Source organism: Dermacentor albipictus, chromosome 7, assembly GCF_038994185.2.
Source record: "Dermacentor albipictus isolate Rhodes 1998 colony chromosome 7, USDA_Dalb.pri_finalv2, whole genome shotgun sequence".
Lineage (NCBI taxonomy): Eukaryota > Metazoa > Arthropoda > Arachnida > Ixodida > Ixodidae > Dermacentor > Dermacentor albipictus.
Window position 1 is genome coordinate 15,996,525 of NC_091827.1, and position 20,413 is coordinate 16,016,937.

The 20,413-nt window shown below is 47.2% G+C and overlaps 1 long non-coding RNA gene across 1 annotated transcript; it reads right to left on the reverse strand.

Moving 5' to 3' along the window:
- Positions 1–4,991: 4,991 nt before the first annotated feature.
- On the reverse strand, positions 4,992–6,665 carry LOC139047329 (uncharacterized). Its single transcript, XR_011507101.1, has 2 exons — positions 6,374–6,665; positions 4,992–5,227 (listed from the first exon to the last, which is right to left on the reverse strand). It is a non-coding gene; the product is annotated as an uncharacterized lncRNA (long non-coding RNA).
- Between the last annotated feature and the right edge of the window lie 13,748 nt (positions 6,666–20,413).

A 20,413-nucleotide genomic window follows, 5' to 3' on the forward strand; every position in this document is an offset into this window, starting at 1 on the left:
TCACAGCGGTGCTACGGACGCATACGATGTATTACACTGCTGAAACAAATGCAGAAAGTCAATATGCGAGCGCTAGAATGCAATACCAGCGCATAAATAAGCGGACAAAGAAGGACAGGGAAGAGTTTTTCATTCATAGCAGTTGAGAAATTTGACACAGGCTTCACGTTTGAAAACCATCACATACAGTGATCGGCGAAGAGCCCGAGCATCTGTTGCATGTTCGCTTTACCTATATGCAGAACAAAACTGACTACAAGGGGCCATTTCTTGAATCTAATAAAATAAGGACTTGGCGCCCATTGTAAGAACGGCCAAATAAAGCACCTTCAGGCAACTCACTGGTGATGCGTCAGCCAGCCAACGCTCCACAGAAAGGTGTCTGAGCATGCCGATGATGAAAGGGCCCTTTCGCAACAGACACGATAGAAGATACCTGAATATAGGGCTAGATAAATTACCTTTACATCCTTGCCATGGGAGTTTTAAACTTTGCGAGGAAATTCGAACTGCAGTTTCTATGTCCGAAGTAACCAAACACCAAATTATCACCTTATTTAACGCCCCATATATTTCTGTTTTTTTTTTCAATTAACGTCAATTGAAGCCCACGGCTGGGCAGAAAAAGAGATTCACGGGTCCCCAATTACCCTTCCCCTGAGACTGGAAAGCTCATGTCAACCATTCAAATTGTGGAATCTCATCACTCCATCGAATCCCTTGCCATCCTAGACTTCCCTTGTGTTTCGCTCACAAATAATATATTTTTCTCACAGGCCAAAAAGCCACGTGTTCCACTCATTATATGGTTTACACAATTCCCATATCTTCCTTGACCTCAGCTGAACCGTCATCTAACAAAGTTTTCGGTGCATTACTGTCATGTTCCTATCTTTTAAATGTTGCCTGTCATCATCTTTTCCGTCACGTTTTGCACGACCCTCTGTTCCCTTTCAAGTTATTGCATTACCCTCTGTAGTGATGCGCTGGGGATTCAATACCCAAGTCCAAAGGCATTTTAAAAACAAGGCTGACATCAAAGTACATGCATATATGTCGTATCGCGAAGTGATACATTGGCATACAGAAGACTGGTGACGAACAAATTTTCCCGCTACCAAATATGAATGCACACCAAGTCACCCACTATTCTATGTTCTTGAAGGTACACATGCAGGAACCGAGTTTAAAAGAAAGGGCACAGTGTACAACGCTGCTGATATTACTTTCTCACCATAAGATTGTTATGGCAGGAGCTCGCTTATTGATAATTTTATGCGGTTACACGCCTAAAATACTTGCAATATTTGGGGCAGGTATTAGTACAGGATTTCAAAATAATCTGATTATCTGGAGGCACACGTGAATCAAAATATTGGGCCTCTAGCTGCTGCAAAGTGAGCCTGCAACGTCAACTTAGCCTTAGCAGTCAGGAGTCAAACTCAGCAGCCACAAAATAGATTATGCAAGTCAATTCCCGTTGACGCGCGTGAAAAACAAAATAAACAGTGCATGAACGAATTTGTATTAAATCCCGTCCCAGCAAACGTGAATCGATGATCAATGTGGGCTGAGATGTAACTGCAAGGCAAATCGAGAAGGTTTCATTTAAACAAGGATCATCGTGTAAAGCTTGATACGACTCCCTTAAAGTTAAAATGTTAATGATCCATGGGACAGACTTTAACAGCATTCAACTCCGGTTTCTAATTGACGTCGATGCCTATGATATAGCATCGAACAAGCACCAATTTAGTGGTGCAACCAAGCGGCACCCGTTTTTATTTCAATATGCGTTGCTCACAAACCAAACTACCTTCGGTCCCAACAAACCTTCGAAGGTTGTGGGCTCAATTCCCTTGCCCGTTAGACACGCCACAAAGCCACTCTTGGGGGCTTTCGTGTGGATACGCTCGGTGTGAAGGAATTACCTACACAAATGTTTGCGTAAAGGGGGAATTAGTTTCCATTAGGCCTCACTTAACGCGCAGCGGTTCCCGATGCGGCAACATGCCAGCGGCTCGCTTTGCGTGACCAAGTTTCTCGCGTGCGAAGGCTAATCACGCGACCAGCCATGGGAAACGGAGAGCAAATGAAAACCAAACAACTCCGGAGAAGAGGACGCCGGCATGTTTCTTTTTTTTTTCTTCGCGAAGGTGAGAGTGAGCGGGTACACAGATACACCGTGCCGCCTTTGTATCGTCCACGTCGCAATTGCACGACGAGGTGGTCGCGCGTGCGAAAAAACACCCCGTCCAAATGTGCGAACGTGACCAACCTATATATGTACATATATTCTGCCGACGTGTGTGTGCCCGCTGTTCTGACGTGCGGAAACGTGACCGATGACCGTCAATCACGCTATGGGCGACTCCGGTTCTTTCTACATACCGGCACACGCTCGCCGCATATCTGTTTGCAAAGACTGGCCTTGCGTGCGCAATTTGTGTAGCGACGAAATGTCAAAACGCCGTACCGGTGATAAATGAATCCGTTGATGAGTGGAGAGGAGCGATGCCGGGAAATCGATTCGCCCGCTGCTGAGGAACGCAATAACGAGGAAAGTTCTTCGATCGCGAGACCCCCAGCACGGATAAGGAGGAAGAGGTGGCTTTTTGTGCTGAGCTTGGCCGTGAAATAGGGAGTTCCGATAGACAGGATCTGCCAACAGTTCTATTGCCATAGGCGTAGCGCGACGTAGTGCGGTTGACGTAGTGTGGTTGACGTAGTGCGGTTGACGTAGTGCGGTTGACGTAGTGTGGTTGACGTAGTGTGGTTGACGCAGTGCGGTTGACGTGGTGCGGTTGACGTAGTGCGGTTGACGTAGTGCCATAGACGTAGTGCCGTAGACTGTCCACTTTACTGTCCCAGGGGCACTAAAGAGCAACACTAAATCAGTTTGGACTGTTAAATTATACTTCGAAAGCATTCGTTAATTTTCGTGAAAATTTCGCTCGTTTCGCGGGGACCATTTTATTATCAGAAGACAACCTGAAAGTTAAGGTTCTTCTTCCTTTTTTTTTAAGTTTAGCGGTGAAACCTTAACTCCGGCAGGTCAGCGTGGCGTCTTGAATTTCAAGAGTCTACATCTGCCTATAGGTAAATATTGGTCGGAAAACAATGACTACCAGTATTCTAAAGGAACCAATTAGAGGCTCAAGCTAACAAATTTCGAGAGCTTTCGTTTATGTCTTAACGGTTCAAGCAGGAGAAATATACTTTGAAACTTGTGACGTCACACTGACGTACTGGGAATAATGGACTCGGGCTTGTTGGTGCATCTTTCAGGAACCAAAAACAGCTTAGACGCAAAGTAATCCTGAGTCTGCGACTACGGCGTGAATAATAATAATAATAATAATAATAATAATAATAATAATAATAATAATAATAATAAGCACCAAAATATATGTTGCACCGCAAAAACCACTTTGTGAGAAAATTATTGACTACCGATGAACCACCGATATACAAATAGTTGAAGCAGCAGAAAATAATTTTAAAATAACTTGTATGATATGGCAGAAGATTGCGATTCTAAAATATCCAGAAGAGCAATGCATATAGCACACAAATAAATAATAAAATTAATTGAAAACAAACATAAGAAAAGCGTAGCCGACACTTCAAAAATACGGAGCTAATACCTCCTGAAGGTGGTTAGAACGCCATTGCGCTTCAAGGCGTGCAAAACAATAACATAGCTTCCCTAGGACGAGTATAGTTCAGGCAGTACAACCGATCCCCACGTGGCCAAGAAGCTACAAGAAAAAAAAAAGAGAAGAAAGACGGCACTGAGAAATACGCATCGGAAACAGGCCTATAAATCAAGACATAAGGGGGAGGCAGTGGGTGCGGGGAAGGGGAGAAGGGGGACGGAAAGAACCGCCATTAGCGGCTCGCAAACACGGAACCACCACCGCCGTAGTAACCCAAGTATAAGCAGGCCGGAAGCGCCATCCAACACCCTTTGGCGACAGGCCCAACGCGATCGCTAAATCGCCCCAGTCGCGCCGTACTCGACAAAGTTCGCGCTGGCCGTCCAAGCGCCTGCATTACCGGCAATCTATGCAACCCTGCACTGCACGCACTAATCGTGTGCAGGCGTGGCACGCACGCAGACAAGGAGAAGGGTCGATAGAGGGGGGTGTCTAAGAAATTTGGGAAAGAAAGCATCGTGGCAGCAAGCGCCGGGTTTCGGACGTAATAACCGTATAAGCGGAGCAGGACTGCCGGGTTCCACCTATGCAATCACGCGGCGTTTAAGATGAGCCGAGCGCCGATGATGTGGCGAAGATTTATTGGCGATATCAACCATATCTATGCGCATGCGCGAGAACGCTCGGTGGCCCGGCGGAGAAAACAGTCGGTGCCCCGTTCGTGCCACAACGGCCGGCTTTATTTTTTTTTAACGAGTACGCGCGTGTGCGAGCCGATCGAGTTATTTCCAGGGAGCGCCGCGCTACCACCGCACGGTAATTCGCGCTGCCCCCCCCCCCTTCCCACTTTAACCCTTTCGAGCGGTTGGGCAAGCCTTTCGGTGTTATGCGTGGCCCGAAGCAGGGCTCTCGTGTATTCCAGCAGAATTTTTTGTTGAGCTATAGTTGGTGCACGTTACTGAAGTACTAAAGCGCCAAACAGACGACACAAGAAGAGACACGGGCGTGTCTCTTCTTGTGTCGTCTGTTTGGCGCTTTAGTACTTCAGTAACTCTCGTGTATTGTGTCGCGCGGATTTCGTCGTGCGACAAATGGAAGCGCGGTGGTGAGTACTCATTCAGTTTGCACGGCACCATGTCACGTGGTGCTACAGGGTACACCAGACGAAAAGCTCCGAAAGAGCGGCTTGACGGATATCTGTTCGTCCCAAAATTAGCCCATGGCATTAACGTTCTCTTGCTATCTATATACATGACAAGCCAACAGAAAAGCATCAAGCTGTACAATCCTAAATTCACTGAATCTACATATACAAAAATAATATTCAGAATGTAAAAGAGACAGTAATTTTTTATTATTTTATTTAAACATACTACATCCTGTTAGAGCTATGGCAAGATTGTGTGTACATGCGAGTAAAACGAATGAAAGGTGGAAGAAAAAATGTACTCGAAGGCAAAAGAAGAAAAAGAATACGTCATCGACAACTTCGTTTTGCATGCGGTCAACCAAAAGATCCAATAATTTGTTTTCTTCAATTTCGTCCTTGTGTTGCCAGTGAATAATGCCTGTAATTAATGCAAAGAAACATCTGATAAAATAACAATCAGACAAGAACCAATCTCGAAGTTTCCTATATAAAAGTGAATGTTAATCAAAACGCTCACGAAACAGCAGTTTATTCAATCATGCTGGTAACCGAACACGGAGCATTTTTTTAACATAATTTTTCCTGCAGTGGTGAACGTGCCAGTTCTCCGGTTTGCACGTGTTATATTTTCTTGTCATTGCTAGACTAACAAGCTTCGTCAAGTACTGTCCTTGTTAGGTGCACTAATCTTACAGCAACGCTACCGCCGTAAAATCGTACAAGGATTCAACAGTAAAAACACGCGATATTTTTTTTGTAATTTGGCAGTATTACTTAACTCACGTACTTTAAGAATTACATGAGTTACGTGCTGTTCCCTCAGACGAGACCAGTATCACTAAGGGTTGAAGAAAACCGCAAATTACAAAGCAAGAAACTGACTGTTGTCGGGCAAAACCAAGCAATAGCGCTGCGTAAGTCAGAACAGTTGTTGACAAATTTTGAATGTTTCGTAATGTGCACTGTCGAGCAGATAATTCAATGAGAACAGGAAACCACGTGACCGAAACCTACCATGAACACGTGTCAGCGATATATCGTCGACACGAGCTCGGTTTTTCTGAGCTGCATTGCTTTGCTTTTTTTTTTTTGCTCGCACTGTGTCGAAGAGTTTCCATTGCCTAACCGTGTAACGTGAACAGTGCTCGGAATATGTGACACTGCACGAGCGACGACGACGCTAGTCACCATAACAGTACTGGCAACAGCACAAGGCATAACAGTACTGGCAAGGCTAAAATGGTGCGGCAGCATGTTGGGTGAGGAAGCATTATTGGTGAATACACAGTGTCATTTCTATGGATTCGTTTGTCACTTCAAATCTAGGCAGGGAACCTAGCGAAAGAGTCTAGGCGTTTCGTTATGGTTGCCAGACTTGTGATTACGTCGTATTCCGAGGCTGGCTTTGCTCAGTTTTTTGCTATTTATATTGATTTTTTTTTGTCTGCTTGCTTTGCCATAAGGCAAGAGGGGCAACAGTGGCTCACACGATAAGATTGCCCTTCGAGGTGGTAATCACATTAAACACTGGGACAGTCGCGCAAGTCGTAGGGCACGTACTCACGTTTCAGGCATTTCAGTGGACGTTGCTTGGACGTTGCTTGTTGGAACCTCGCCGCAGCAGCGGACGCACATCTTCGTTTGCCGTCGTGGAAAAGCAGGGCACGCATGTTCACACAGTCACATAACAAGCAAATAAAGAATGCAGCCACACAGCAACAACACGACATCAGCTCGAAGTAATCAACTAGAAAGCTTCGAAACATTGACGAAAGCTTTAAAAAAGACAGACTTCGTCAAATTGAAAAGACAAGGCACAGCTGCCTAACATTTTAATAATCTCACGCGAGCGTCGACCGGCACGTCGGTCAGCGCCGCGTCCAGGCGCGCACCTGAGAAAGTCTCGAGGTATCGGCGCATGCGCGCAGAACGTCCTTGTGTCGGGCCATTTTTCGCATACCCAACATGTGTCGGGTCTGCGAGGCCATTTCGGTGAATCCGGCATCGCCCTTGCTGTTTATTCGCGCATCCACGTTTGCAGCCTCCCGTAATCAATGCGCTGCCAGGAGCACGCGTGCGCATTTCTGTTTGCGCCGGAAACGGACGAGCAACAGCGGCTACGGACAAGCAGCAGCGGCTAAGAATAGCCAAGCACACCATGCTCGGAGTAGAGTGCGTATGATCTGTGCGAATGCGCGTATAGCGTCGCTACTTTCGTCGTCGCGTTTCGTGACACGGTGCTGACCGTTCGTGCTGTTCCATTCTCCCGTGAGATTATCAACCTCGTTGAGAGCTGTACAAGATGGTTTCTAGGGCCTTCCCTTCGCCACCATCGCTGCTGCCAATGTGCGTTGTGTTGAAGTCGACCGCCACTAGCGCCACAGCGAAAAAAACAAACAAAACGTCTGTGACATCCGTTCGCACTCATGTACAGGTAACGAAAAAGTGAGGCGAATGTTTCTGCAATAATTGAGGTCATAGCGCTCAATTCACACGCCCAAGAAAGACGACAGGACATGCCCTAACTATCAACTAATTTTATTTCAGAAAAGCATGGTGTGCTTATACCGACGGAACGAGTAGCACGCTCTTCTGAAAATAAAATTAGTTGATGTTAGCGCTCATGTCCTGTAGTCTTTCTCGTCCGTGTGTGTCCAGCGCTGTGACCTCAATTATTGCAACGAACCGACTCGCCCGAATATCTGCACTCCTGAATGTTTGTTTGCCTGAAAAGAGGAGGTAGTACAATATGCTTTAGGACAGCGTCCTATCGCCGCCACCGTTCTGCTAATGTTCGGGCTATAGATATACTGCCATGTACAGGGTGCCCCGCTTCGAAAAGTGTCCTTTCGATCGTTAAAAAAAAGAGGTGTAGGCGATAGACTGAACTGGCGAGAAAAGTTATTCTACCGTCGCACGAAGCTTTCCGTCTTTATAAGTGATGCCTGGAACGTGGCGTCTATGGCGTGTTTACGGTTCTACAACCGTTTCCCGCGCATGTTGAAAATCATATAGCCTCAAAGGTCTGTTTGTTACCCAGGGTAGATATGCCGCTGGCACGCGTATTTGGAAACCACCTATAGGCAAGTTCGCATGCGTGCAAGCAACAGCAAGCAAGTTGCCACTACACGCCAAAGGAGTAGCTCCTGCGCAAAACATTTTTTCTTTCTTTTTTTTTAAAGTTCTGTCGCACCCGCCGTGGTTGCTCAGTAGCTACGGTGTTAGGCTGCTGAGCACGAGGTCGCGGGATCGAATCCCGGCCACGGCGGCCGCATTTCGATGGGGGCGAAAACACCCGTGTACTTAGATTTAGGTGCACGTTAAAGAACCCCAGGTGGTCCAAATTTCCGGAGTCCCCCACTACGGCGTGCCTCATAATCAGAAAGTGGTTTTGGCACGTAAAACCTCATAATTTTTTTAACGTTCTGCCGCGTGCAAAAGTATAACATATCCCACATTATCTATTAGACAATGCACGGGCATCACTTAACCGAACACTTGCAGTTACTTCTTGTTAAGGGCGTAGCCACATGAGTGAAGAAAGTCCTCAAGCAGAAACAACGACGAAATAATGCGCCACGATAGACGCTTTCCCAGCATCAGGCCGCTACAGATAAGTGCCTCGATCGTTCGGCTTAACTCTTACAATTTCTTGCACGTATATACTTACTTACTCCGTGTGGTGCACCACCACAGTTGCGATACACGTCATGTCTCTAAAGGGCCGTTTATAGTTCGACGTAACGCACGCGCGCGCGCGCGCGCGCGCACGCTACGTCACGTCGGCGAAAACGACACCTCTATAGTCGGGCGCACCGGCGCAGCTAACGTAACCGGCGGCTTCCAACGCGCCCCGACGGGCCCGGCGCCGATTTGGCTCCGGAGCCATTCGCGCGTCGAAGTCGGCGGAACTCTCGCACCACAATGCATTGCGCGCGAAGAAAAAGGCGCCAACACAACTCCGCAGACGGCTTTTGCGGACGGCGCGCGACTTGGCGAACCTTCTGCGCATGCTCCGAAGATAGCAGCCTACGGCGCGCGCGTTGAAGTATAGAGGGGATGGCATCTCGGCTGGCGCAGCGCAACCGACGTAGCGTGACTGACCGCGAACGACGCTCGCCCGCGCGCCGATAAGTCGGACTATAAACGGGCCTTAAACGCTCCCCTAATCACAGCGCAGCCGCGGCAGACTGGCCCGCGACGCTAGTCTGCGCATGCGCCGAATTCAGGATCGAGAACTTGGGGCGGCGCAATGTCGCTCGCGCTGTACGGGAGACGTCGACAGAAAGCCGCGGCCCGTTCTGCGATAACGCACTGTCGTCCAATCAGCGCACCGGGCCAGCGAGTTGCAGAACGATCATCGTCACGCGACGGTTAGAGAACCAGTGACACAACAAGCAAAAACAATCCTCTAAAGTAAAGAGAAGGGAAAAAAATCCGGTAGGCACACTCGAAGCTCGCGGAAGACAACCGCGATCAATCATGGCTGAGGCTGCTTATCGGCGTTCGCAATCGAACGCCCCTCAATTACTTCCTCCTCTCCCTTGGCAACGTCTCTCTCTCTATCGCTCTCTCCGCTGCTACCGCCGCACTCTTAAGCTCTACGTTACGTGCCTATCGTCGAGTGATTTAGAACGACAAAAGCATAAGCAGCCGAACAACAAGTTACCAAAACTCGAATAACAAGAAAAGAAAAAGAAGAAAGAAAAAGAACACGCGCTCGCAAAAAGGCTGACTGAAAAGGACCGACGCAGGCGCCGTGCTTTCGTTCTTATCAGTGCGCCCGATCTGCACTGAGAATGATAAAGGTTAATTACGTTCTCGCCACCGCCAAGCGCACGTGCAGCTAGCAGCGTGCTTCGCGATACAGCAGTGCCGCGGTAGCTGACGCGCGGTGTATGTGCCAAGAGAGATAGAGAGAAAGAGCACGGCACCCTCTTGCAGAAGGAAGGCGAGAGGAGGGCATGTCGTAACGGAGGGGAGTGCGGTCTAGACTCTATATATCCTGTAACGCGGCGTACCGCACTGTTGCCGGGAAAAGGCCCAGGCATGCGCGGGCCGCACTGGCCGACGCCATAGATCACGCGTCTTCGGGCTCTTGCTTATGTGTGCGGGTGATTAAGGGGCGAAGTCCCCTCGTCGGACGCACGCGGGCTTCTGGTCAGTAGTCCGCTCTCTGTCGACGTACATACAGCCGCGTGGTCACGGCACTCCTGTCGGTTGCAATCTCGGTATACGGCGGCGCATCAATCACGGCGGGCGCGCTTACTTGTACTTTGATTTGTTCGTGCGGGACCGATGCTCACATTGCACAATCCCTGCGATACCCGCGGCAGTGTTGCTACGTTCGTTTCTCTTACTAAGAAAAAAAGGAAAGGAAAAAAAAACTGGAAGAATCCGAGCCTCTTCCCGAGGGATTATGAGGAATTTGTAAGCGGGTATTAATACTTCGGCTTTCACTGTTTCTTTTTTCTTTCTTTGAGCACGACTATCTATAACCACCTGTTACGTGCAACTGCCCGGCGTCTTTTGAGAAACGTTTAGTTTCACCATTGCCCTTTTACTGCGACAGCAACTAATGGCTTGAAACTGCGTTCGCTGCGTCCCTGCCTCCATTGATGTCTTTTCTTTTTCATTATATATATACAATATGATTTGCCCTTTGTAGCTATACCGTTATTTCGTTATTGTGTCGCTGTCGTCATTCCCAGCTGTTAATTCTGAGCTTCGCCCTCTCTCAACGGATAAGAAAACTAAGGCGTTTCCCACAATCGCCGTTATCCGAACTCTTGCCTCTTGCGACAATTTCCATTTTGGAGCTTGACGAGAAAACCACTGCGCTATCGAACGGCTTTGGCATTTCTTGCGCTACACTAGCTCTGTTAACCCCCATCTCTTGTTCCTTGCCAATCTCTTTGCGCAAAACCTTGAACAGCGTTGCGAGCGTAAGGTTGACCATCTTGTGAGGACAACTTGAACGCGTGGGGAAGCTCGCTGAGGGAATTGTCATATCCTCTACAGAACTTGTACTATTTCATTACCACGGTCGTCATAAGCATGACAGCTGCAATGGTAGCTCAACCGTGGTGCGATCACTGTCGCGATTGTCGGCTGTTGGATCTTTCACTTTCGGTGTGCGCGTCAGTGATAATCACGAAATGAACTTTTTTTTTCATCCAGTCTACAACTGCCGCCTGATAACGCAGGCAATGCAGTTGCTCATGACACGTGATCCTGCGAATGTGACTTGAGTTGTGACTCTTGTATGTATTTAAGTGTACAAAATGAAAGTGGCTGCGCTATACAGGCTGTAAGTTCTATCGCCGTATTAATACGTATCTCAGGCAGAACCTTCGGCTCGAAGTTCACGTTGAGCAGGGGGTCCCTACGCAGTGCAAGGTTAACGCACCAGTTACACTACTAACTCGCACACTAGTAACCAGTTACAAGCGTAATTCGCGGGGTTGCGAGACGTTAAGGACCTAATTGGACTCTAAAGAGAAAAGTTACTTGAGCTGTAATAGTAAATGACCTTTCTACAGTACCAAAGAAAGCCAGTCGTGACGTGAAGTGGGACTCAGTAAGCCAGTAAAGACGCAAAAACAAGAAAAGACAGGTGGCGACACCGCCTTGAAGTTCTCGCACCAGCGCGCCGTGAGGTCACAGATTTTGACGGAGTCTGCTAGGGCCTTGTTATGTTTTAAAAATGGTAAACGTATACTACATTGTAATCTAAGATACTCACAGAGCAAACATAGAAATTTTATGACATTTTATTGGAGTCACAACGGCCGAAATATAAGAAAATGTTTTAAAATCTGTGACGTCACACTTCAGTAACGTAGTAGGGGTATCAGCGCAAAATTTTAGAAAAGGAACGTTGGCATAAGCTTTCCCATCTAAAATTTAGCCTATTACCGCGAAATAAAAAATAGAATGTTCGACGAATGGTTCTTCGGTACATCATCAGTATAAAGCGATTACTATTTCTCTTACAATGTGTCTTTAGGGTGAAAACACATGTGTTTTCACCACGGAAAAACATGTGTTTCACTCTAAGAAACGCGTGTGTTTCACAAGCTCATTGACGCACGTGTCAAATTTATAATTGCCATATTCGAGCATGTCAGGATGTATGGTATGTCTTACTTTGGCTTTTCGCCGATTCGCAGTTGCCAACATAGTGTCTCTGTCTTGTGTGTAATGTGACGTGTCCTGAACCAACGTGCTTTACGATTTAGTCAGCTTAATCAGTTGTTCGTGCCCGTCACAGAGCGTGTACACTACAAGACCAAGGAAAGACAGGGAGGATGAACACTACAATATACACACGTCGCGAATAATTGCTCTCATGCTACCGCCTTGATGTGCGAACATTTCCGTGTCGTTTTTTTCTTCTCTACTTCTTTTTTACTCTTGCTCACCGCATTCTGTTCGCAAGCTCTAGTCCGGAGTTCTAAATGTCAGCACCAGAGAACTTCTTTTATTCAGAACGTAGCCAGTTGTGCCGCTCTTATGTAGAGTCTTTAATACCACCTACACTTCAAATATATATTTACGTGTTACATTTATGCTCTTATAATGTCATATTATCGGCATAAATTGCTATGTCTCATTATATATAATTGGTGTTTTTTCACTGAATTTGTTCATTGATATCATAACCAGCGCTTTTTTCTTTGTAGTGCGTAAACGTATATCGAAGTGTAAATATATTGTTCGTTGTTTAATTGCAAAGTGCTCCTGATAACTTGCAGTTTTTCAAAATTCTTAAATACATGTATTCGGTTCAAGGTCTTGGAGATAATATAATGCTACTATTGTATAATTCAGTATCTAATTGATAAGTTGTATCAATTCTGCACCTTCACCCCCCATGTAATACCCTCATTTCAGGATCTTTAGGTGTATTCTTAAATAAATAAATAAATAAATTTTATTTAGGAACCACCTGGGGTTCCTTAACATGCTCTTAAAACTAAGCATACGGGTGTTTTCGCATTTCACCCCCATAGATATGCGGATGCCATAGCCGGGATTCGATCCCGCTACCTCGTGCCCAGCAGCCCAACACCATAGCCACTGAGCAACCACGGCGGGTATCTGTCGAGTGTTTCAGAGGAGCAGCTCTGCAGTGTAAGGTCATTAACTATGCGGCATTGCACCGATTAGGGTCATTATAAAGGTCAGCGAACTGGACCGCGCACTGAGGGGAAGACAGCTCTGGCTATTATAGATAGTTGAGCGCTTCTCTTATGCTGTGCACGTATACTAGCTTATTTCAGAAGTGAACTAGTAATCGCTGGTAATATGACGCTCTGTCAAATTACTTCCTGTACGCGGCGTATATAGAAGCCCTTGAATCTATCTTATTGCTATTCAACGCTGTAGTGGAGCCTATTTCGCAATTCTCGAATTATGACGAGCGAGAACGGAGTCCAGTGAAGCAGGCTATAATTTTGGATTCGCGCAGCCGCAGGTAGCACGTGACAAAGTGAGTCTGCATCACACAGCGGCAACAGAGCACAACATACTGCACACGCAGTAGAGCGCTTTAATCTGGCGCAGTTACCATGAAAACAGCCTTGGCTTCTCTTCGTTACGTGGCACAGTCTGTACAAAGTGCTCTGGACGAGTTGAAACACGAAACAAACTAACAAATAAAAAATAAACGTATAGGACCATTGGTTTCGCAGTTTCACCGAAACAACAAAACGCTAGATGCGATATACAGGGCGTTTTATTTTCTGATGCTGAACAATTTTTTGCCAACAAGAAGAGTAAAGGGGGGGGGGGGAGAGAAAAGGCAGGTAGATTGACCAGGCTGCATATTTCGCGGCCATACACGCGGGAAGGCGAAATGTGGCGCGAAAAAAAGAGAAAGTGAGAGACAACAAGAATTCAAATCATGCGCATATACGACACACAGCGTTTCTAGTCGGTCAGTAAAGTAGGTTCCCTTTCGGGTACTGTGGAAGAGCTCTTGTGCTATCTGGGCTGATGAGTTGGGAGGTCAGCTTCCCAGGATTTCTCTATTCGGTAAAAAGTCCGATGGATTTCCCTAGTCCGTGAAAAGACCGATGTTCCAGTCGAGATAAGGCCTACTGGAAAGCTTGCCGTTTTTCGCCGTATAGCGGAAACCTTGGCAGATACAGCAGCGCGATACCCTCACTTTCCAGATTTTTCCTCTGTGCTGCTTTCTATGTTTTCAATGTTCGCGCCTGCGCAGTGTTTTGTCTACATCTTGCCCTGAAGGTCTCGCTGTGGCTTTAGGGCGGGTCTATGTACCCGTCCTTTTCGTAACCTCGATGTGAGCAACTGTAACCAGGTGTATCCGAGTATCCGGGGAAGTTGTCCATCAGGGATTTCGACACGCCTCCACTCTTAATTGCATCCAACATGCAACGATTGAAAACGCATAGGAGCCGTAAAAAAGAAAAGAGGACCTTCGCCGATTCCCGTCGCATATCCAAGCGTAGGGGACGCAAACGAGCGTATCTCTTGCATATCGTGTTTCGATTTCGAAGCCAGTTGCCGTAAGTTCCGTACTAAGATTACTAAAGACAAAAGTCTGGTATTGCAGTCGTTCAACCACTTTGACAATGGTGAGTAGTACGTGGATTTTTTTAATGCGTTAGCATTAAGAGCGTCAAAGTGCACAAAAGTGTATGAAAAGCCGGTTACATGGCAGAAGGTGACGTGGACGGGGAGCCTTCTCCCCGTCCAGGGGGAGAAGGCTTCCCGTAGGGTTAAAACTCGCATGCGTAAGGTTAAAACTCGCATGCGGCCCAGTTGTCGGCAAGCAAGCAAATTCAGACAGGTTCACATATTTCCCACATGTCTGATGCCGGATAAATCACAATACCGACTGCGAGCGTAGACGCTATACTCGCGGACAACATTCTGTCGCTATGAAGGGAAAGCTACGGAGGCAAAGCGCGCACAAGTGAGCGCGCTCCTGAAAAGAGTCCCGCGTTTTCATCCGCGTTGTTTTAGGCTGGGGAAGCGAAAACATAAACACCTTATTAGCAACAGTTAAATAAGATAAAACACATCACTGAATGTAATAGGTTACTTATTTTGCGGCTTTTTCCTTCCGCGTCTGGGCAAACGCGATATTGTCGCACGTGGAAGCTGCGTCGATTCACCGTATGTTCCGAGCAACCTAAAGCACTGTCAAAGGCTGGCGGACTACTTGGCGCAGTAATACATGTGCAGAAGCTCCGCCTCCATAGCTTTCCCTTCATAGTCACAGAAAGTTGTCCGCGAGTATGGAACTAGATTTCTCTCTGGTATTGTGAGTATGATACACGTATTGCAACCACTATATACATTGCATGAAGTCACCACCGAAATTTCTGACGTCATCATGCATATGTAACAGCAATTGAACGCCAATGCACTCCATTTCAACCCCCCCCTTCCCCTTCCCCTACCTCCCTTTCTATCTACCCCTGCCTCCTGCCGCCCTCGACACCATGCCACCGCTATGGAATTCTTTCGCCTCGCCCGGTATCCCACGACACCACAGCGGCCATCCAGACTGCCTCAATCATATATTTCCCACCGCACCAGAGCCCGTGCCACTTCTGCAACCGATAATTTGAAAGCGAATAAAGAGGAAAGAAAAATCGCGATGCCCAAAACGAATAAAGCAACGTGCCAACTGCGCATTGGAACGCAGAACGTGTATATACGCGACGCACCCTAATTCTGCAGGTCCTCTCTGCTCCTTCTCCGAGCACAACCGAGATAGGGCTTTCAGCACCCTGCGTAGTATAAGCACATCGCACCGTATGCAGTTCTCCCACGATTGGGGCGCCCCGATGATAAGCTGATGATGGCTTGTGTGTTTACCGGTGGCTCTGTACCGGCCGCTTATTCAAACCGCAGGGCCAAGCCCATCTACAGTGGACGGTCGCATTATACGCCGAAGAGCTAGCGCCGGCTCGCCTCCAATGCTCGATTCGCACGATGGTCCGGCGGCTCGGCGTCTACGTATCGGCGATACTTATCGGCCTGCCTTTCCCCCTCCCTTCATATATATTTACACACGCGCACGCATATATACGCCGACGATTTTCTCTCGCGCGATCGCTGCCGTTCGAGAAGTCGTGACGAATTATCCCCTAAGAAGGGTTACTACACGCACGCCGGCCACCGACTTGAATTCGAAGTATCCCAATTATGGGGGTCTGATCTCAACATCTCGTTATTGCTTTCTTTCATTATCTTTTTTTCCCTCTTCTTTCTATCTTTCTTTCTCTATGTTATCATTACCGATGAACAGCTTCGATTACCTCGAGGGCTTCTGACGGCCGCACGGGTCATTAGGCGTTCGCGCACGCGTATAGCTAGCTCTCTCAGCTTTCGCAGCGCATATCGGTGTGTCGCTTTGTGTACGCGTTGAATGCGCCGCCGGCGCCACAATTTAATACGCCTCGCTTATAATTTCTTTCCGCCGGACGAATCCTACGGCGTACAGACGCTCGGTGTATTGAAGCCATTGAGAAGCATTTTTCATTACTGCGCTAGTCGTCTCTTGTGTTCGCCGGTGCCGCCGACGTCCGCCGCCGGGGTGCAGGTGCGCTTTGTCATAGTTTCATTATTTAAAGAAAGAAAGAAAGGAAGAAAGAAAGAAAGAAAGAAAGAAAAGAAAGAAGGAAAGGAAAAAAGAAAGAAAAGAAAGAGAGAAAGAAAGAACAGAAAGAAAGAAAAGAAAGAACGGGAAAAAAGGAAAGAAAAGAAAAGCAAGAAAGAAAGAAAGAAAGAAAGAAAGAAAGAAAGAAAGAAAGAAAGAAAGAAAGAAAGAAAGAAAGAAAGAAAGAAAGAAAGAAAGAAAGAAAGAAAGAAAGAAAGAAAGAAAGAGAAAGCTCGTAATACCTAGCGAGGGCACGAACCCCGTACCCACATATAAAGTGCAGAATATTCTCCCCCTCAGTGGCTTTTATATTTTTTTTCATACGTGGTACATATTAATAAAGGGAAAATGAGACATCTACCTAATCTTAGCAATTGCTACATATATTGACTAAGTGTATTGCATATATTGAATCAAGTACGTGTAGCACTGTACCCGAGAACTGTAAGAGCACGGCCCAGCACATCACAAATCGATGGGCCTGAAAAGGACTTCTAAAGCACAATGCGTACACCTTCCAAAAGAAAAAAAGTACAAGCATTTTCGCGCTTGAAAGAGTGTCAAGGACGGGACTGATCAAGAGGTGGTACCAGTACGGTTCAAACACTTCTTTTTGTGTATGTGTGTGTACGATAGCATCAAATGACCCACTGAGCGGAAAAGCCGTCGTCTGTAGCCCCGAAACGGCACCTAAATTCCCATTGGCTGCGACGCCACGTCACGCGTGCGCCTCGACGGAGCTGAGCGGGTGAATCGGAACGCTCCGATAGCGCGCCAGGGGTTGCGTGAGGGGAGAGGGCATCACCGCGGCACTACGTTTAAAAATTCTGTAAAACTTAAAGATGATCACATGGTAAAGTAAATCGTAGTGTACGATGTATTTCTCTGTATATTTAGAAACTATAACGCCGTTGCTGACGAAAGAAAGAATTCATTGTATCTGTTATCTATGGAGCAGTGAATAGATTTCTTTCTCTTAGCGGGCGCGCACCTTTGTGAAGTCAAGGTTATCCCTATGAGGGTTGCCGTCTGTGTCCCTGACGTCATGTACATTGCACATGTGTGATGTCTAATAAACTATGAAAAAAAAGAACCAGTGGCGAGAAGCGAAAGGCAGGATGAAAAAGAGGAGTGGGAGAGGGTCGCATGTCTCCGCTACTACACCACCAAGGAGCGCCACTTGCGCAAAACTAAGACGACGGGCAATTTAGCCGTCACTGACTAAAGCCGTGGTCCCACGCTCCACTCTTCAAATCTAGTTTCGTTTTACTTCTAAGCATACGGAAAACCACCTGCTTCTTAGCCAATCCCCCATAGTGGGTATGCGTCACTGTTTAGGATACGAGACAAGACAAGACAAGTCGTGGAAGAAAGGAAATAAACTAGGACTGCATCACGCACCTGCAGCCTTCGCAGACCAATTCTCAGTGAAGCCCGACCGTTTCGCCTTTCGTATCTCAAAAAAAAGTCGGCCCATCACGTGAAACTGTAGTGCCTAGAATATTCTGTAGGCACTGTAGTCTGTAGTGAAACTGCATTCGCCAGAATCGGCCCAGTGTGCTTGGTTCGCTGTAGGTTCTAATCGAGGAGGTTGAAAACTACAATGCAAGAGCTTTCTTTTTTTTAATCCGCCTTGTTTCTAATCGATGCGCATGTGTTCGAGTGCTTGCGTAGCTTCATTCGTTTTGATGCAATGGGTAAATTCATTAGGGTGTCTTAAAATAGAGGCCCGCAAAGAAAGGAGGCCGCCGGAAGATTAACGTCTCGCCACAGCGCATGTGCAGATGCCTAAATGTATCTTTGAGCTTGGGTTGTCGCGCACCACTAACGCTAAATTTAAAAGTTCGTGTGAGTGCCCCAAACACCGCAAACCTGCTTTGCGTCGTCTCAACCTCGCCGCGAACATCTCAAAAACGCGTCAACGCCTCCTCATTGAAAATAACAAATTCTCATCTATACTTTCCAATTCAGGGTGTCGGAACGAAATGTTTTTCATTCTGGTTTTAGTTTCGTTCCACTGAAAAATGTTCCGTTCCGGTTCTGCTCCGGGACACACACACAAAAAAGGAGAAAATGATCCGTAGCGGTTGATAACGTTTTTGGGTCGCATGCAGAAAATTCTCGAATCAAAGTAACGATAAAAACATCGTATTCATTTTTCTCAATAAGTGAATTATGAATTGTGAGATCATGCCCAGGGGCCTTGAGACAAGACAATGAGCATGATCTCAGAAGCTGCACCTCATCGAATGTACTCGTCGAGATGCGAGACCGCTGTTCCTATATAAAACGGACCTAAACGAGCATAAACGAACGATAAAACTTCGGTAACAAAGCGTTGTACCCGTATAAAACGAAACGATGAGCTAGAGAGCTCATCAAAACCCAGCGCGCAAGCCCTGGGTTTTGCTACGATGCCGATATGCTAGTGCACCGAGGTGCCGGCCTAGAGCAGTGGAGCGCTCGACCGGCTATCCCTCGGGCTATCCCTTTCTGAGATACGCGCCAAGGAAGGAAGGAAATCGACTTTATTCGAGGTCCTGCAGGCCACGAGAGCTTTGGGCTCTCATGGAGTGGGCGTCTCCCACGACGGAACCGGGAGGTTGAGTTTCCTGGCGGCGTCGTGGACCTGCTGGACGTCCCAGAGTTGGGGAGCGAGCTCTTCACTCCGGATTGCTTCTTCAAACTTGCGCTTGTCCTGTTCGTAGTTTACGTGAGCTTGCGAGCACGGCCAGAGCAAATGATATACGTTAAGGGATCTACTGCAATTGGTGCAATAAGACTTGTCGTAGAGCTCGGGCATGTAATGCAAGTAGCCTGACGTCGGTTGTTTCAGTTTGCCAACTTTTCCCTCGAACCGAAAACCGCTAAAAGATATTTCGCTTTTCCTCCGTAACAAAATAATAAATAACGTTTCCGTTAAGTTATCGTTCCGGTCAAAAAATGATCTTTTCATTTTCGTTTTTGGTTTTTTGCTTTCGTACCGTTCCGACAATGCTTTTCATCCAGTAAAGTATTGCGGATTGCATTACTTCATGGTTGTTTTCTTCCTTCTTTTTTTTTCTGCCATGATGTTTTTATTTTCCGTCCGCGTTGAAGGAGGGCGCTGCAATCGCGTGGCGCCAAGGCAAGCCGCGAACCCCATTCTGAAGCAACTTCCCGGCACGGCGGACCACGAAATTAAGGCGGTCGCTTTGTGCGGCACACTAAGCTCTGGAACTCAATTCTAAGCCTGCTTAAAGAGCTCGTTACGGTGTGTGAGTGACGCAGCTGCGCGTTACTGCCGCCCCCATCGTCTTTCCGCGAGGTCGTGCGCTGAGCGTGGCTATATAGCATGGCGTTGGAAGGTGCTGCAACTTGCCGCGACATGATCACGTGCTGGACCGAGTTTTCTCGGCTTTAGATTTTGTCGCGTAATGCTGCCCCCTAGTGTTTGTTTTTTTTTAAAGCGAAACTTTGCGAATATCACCAGATTTCGTGACCGTGGGTGTTGCGGCCTGCCTGTTGTTGCCGAATAGGCCAACCAATCACAGCGGAGCACGCGGCCCGTGCGAGTTCCTTGCACCACCAACAGATGGCGCTCGCCTCCTCCTGTGCGTGCTTTGCAATATCTCCAATGGCGATATTCATAACACGTGCCATACAAAGGATAACAAAGAACGATACCAAGCCGAGTACTACATAATACATATACCTACGTGCGGAAACGTGGTTTCGGAAATGCAGTAGTGCGATATTTATTAAGGTCGTTCTTTGCTGAACGCGTAACAATGCAACTTATACACATATAATGAGTACATAGACAAGTTAGAGCTAACGCTTAAACGTTGCACAGTGATTGGGCTCGTTGGTGATGCAGGATGTCTCCAAGCGCGAGAACCGCTGTTCCGTTTCGGCCACGCGAATCAGTCCACAAAACGCGGCGCCAACTTGGGCAGTGCGGTCGAATAGCTGCTGTAATCG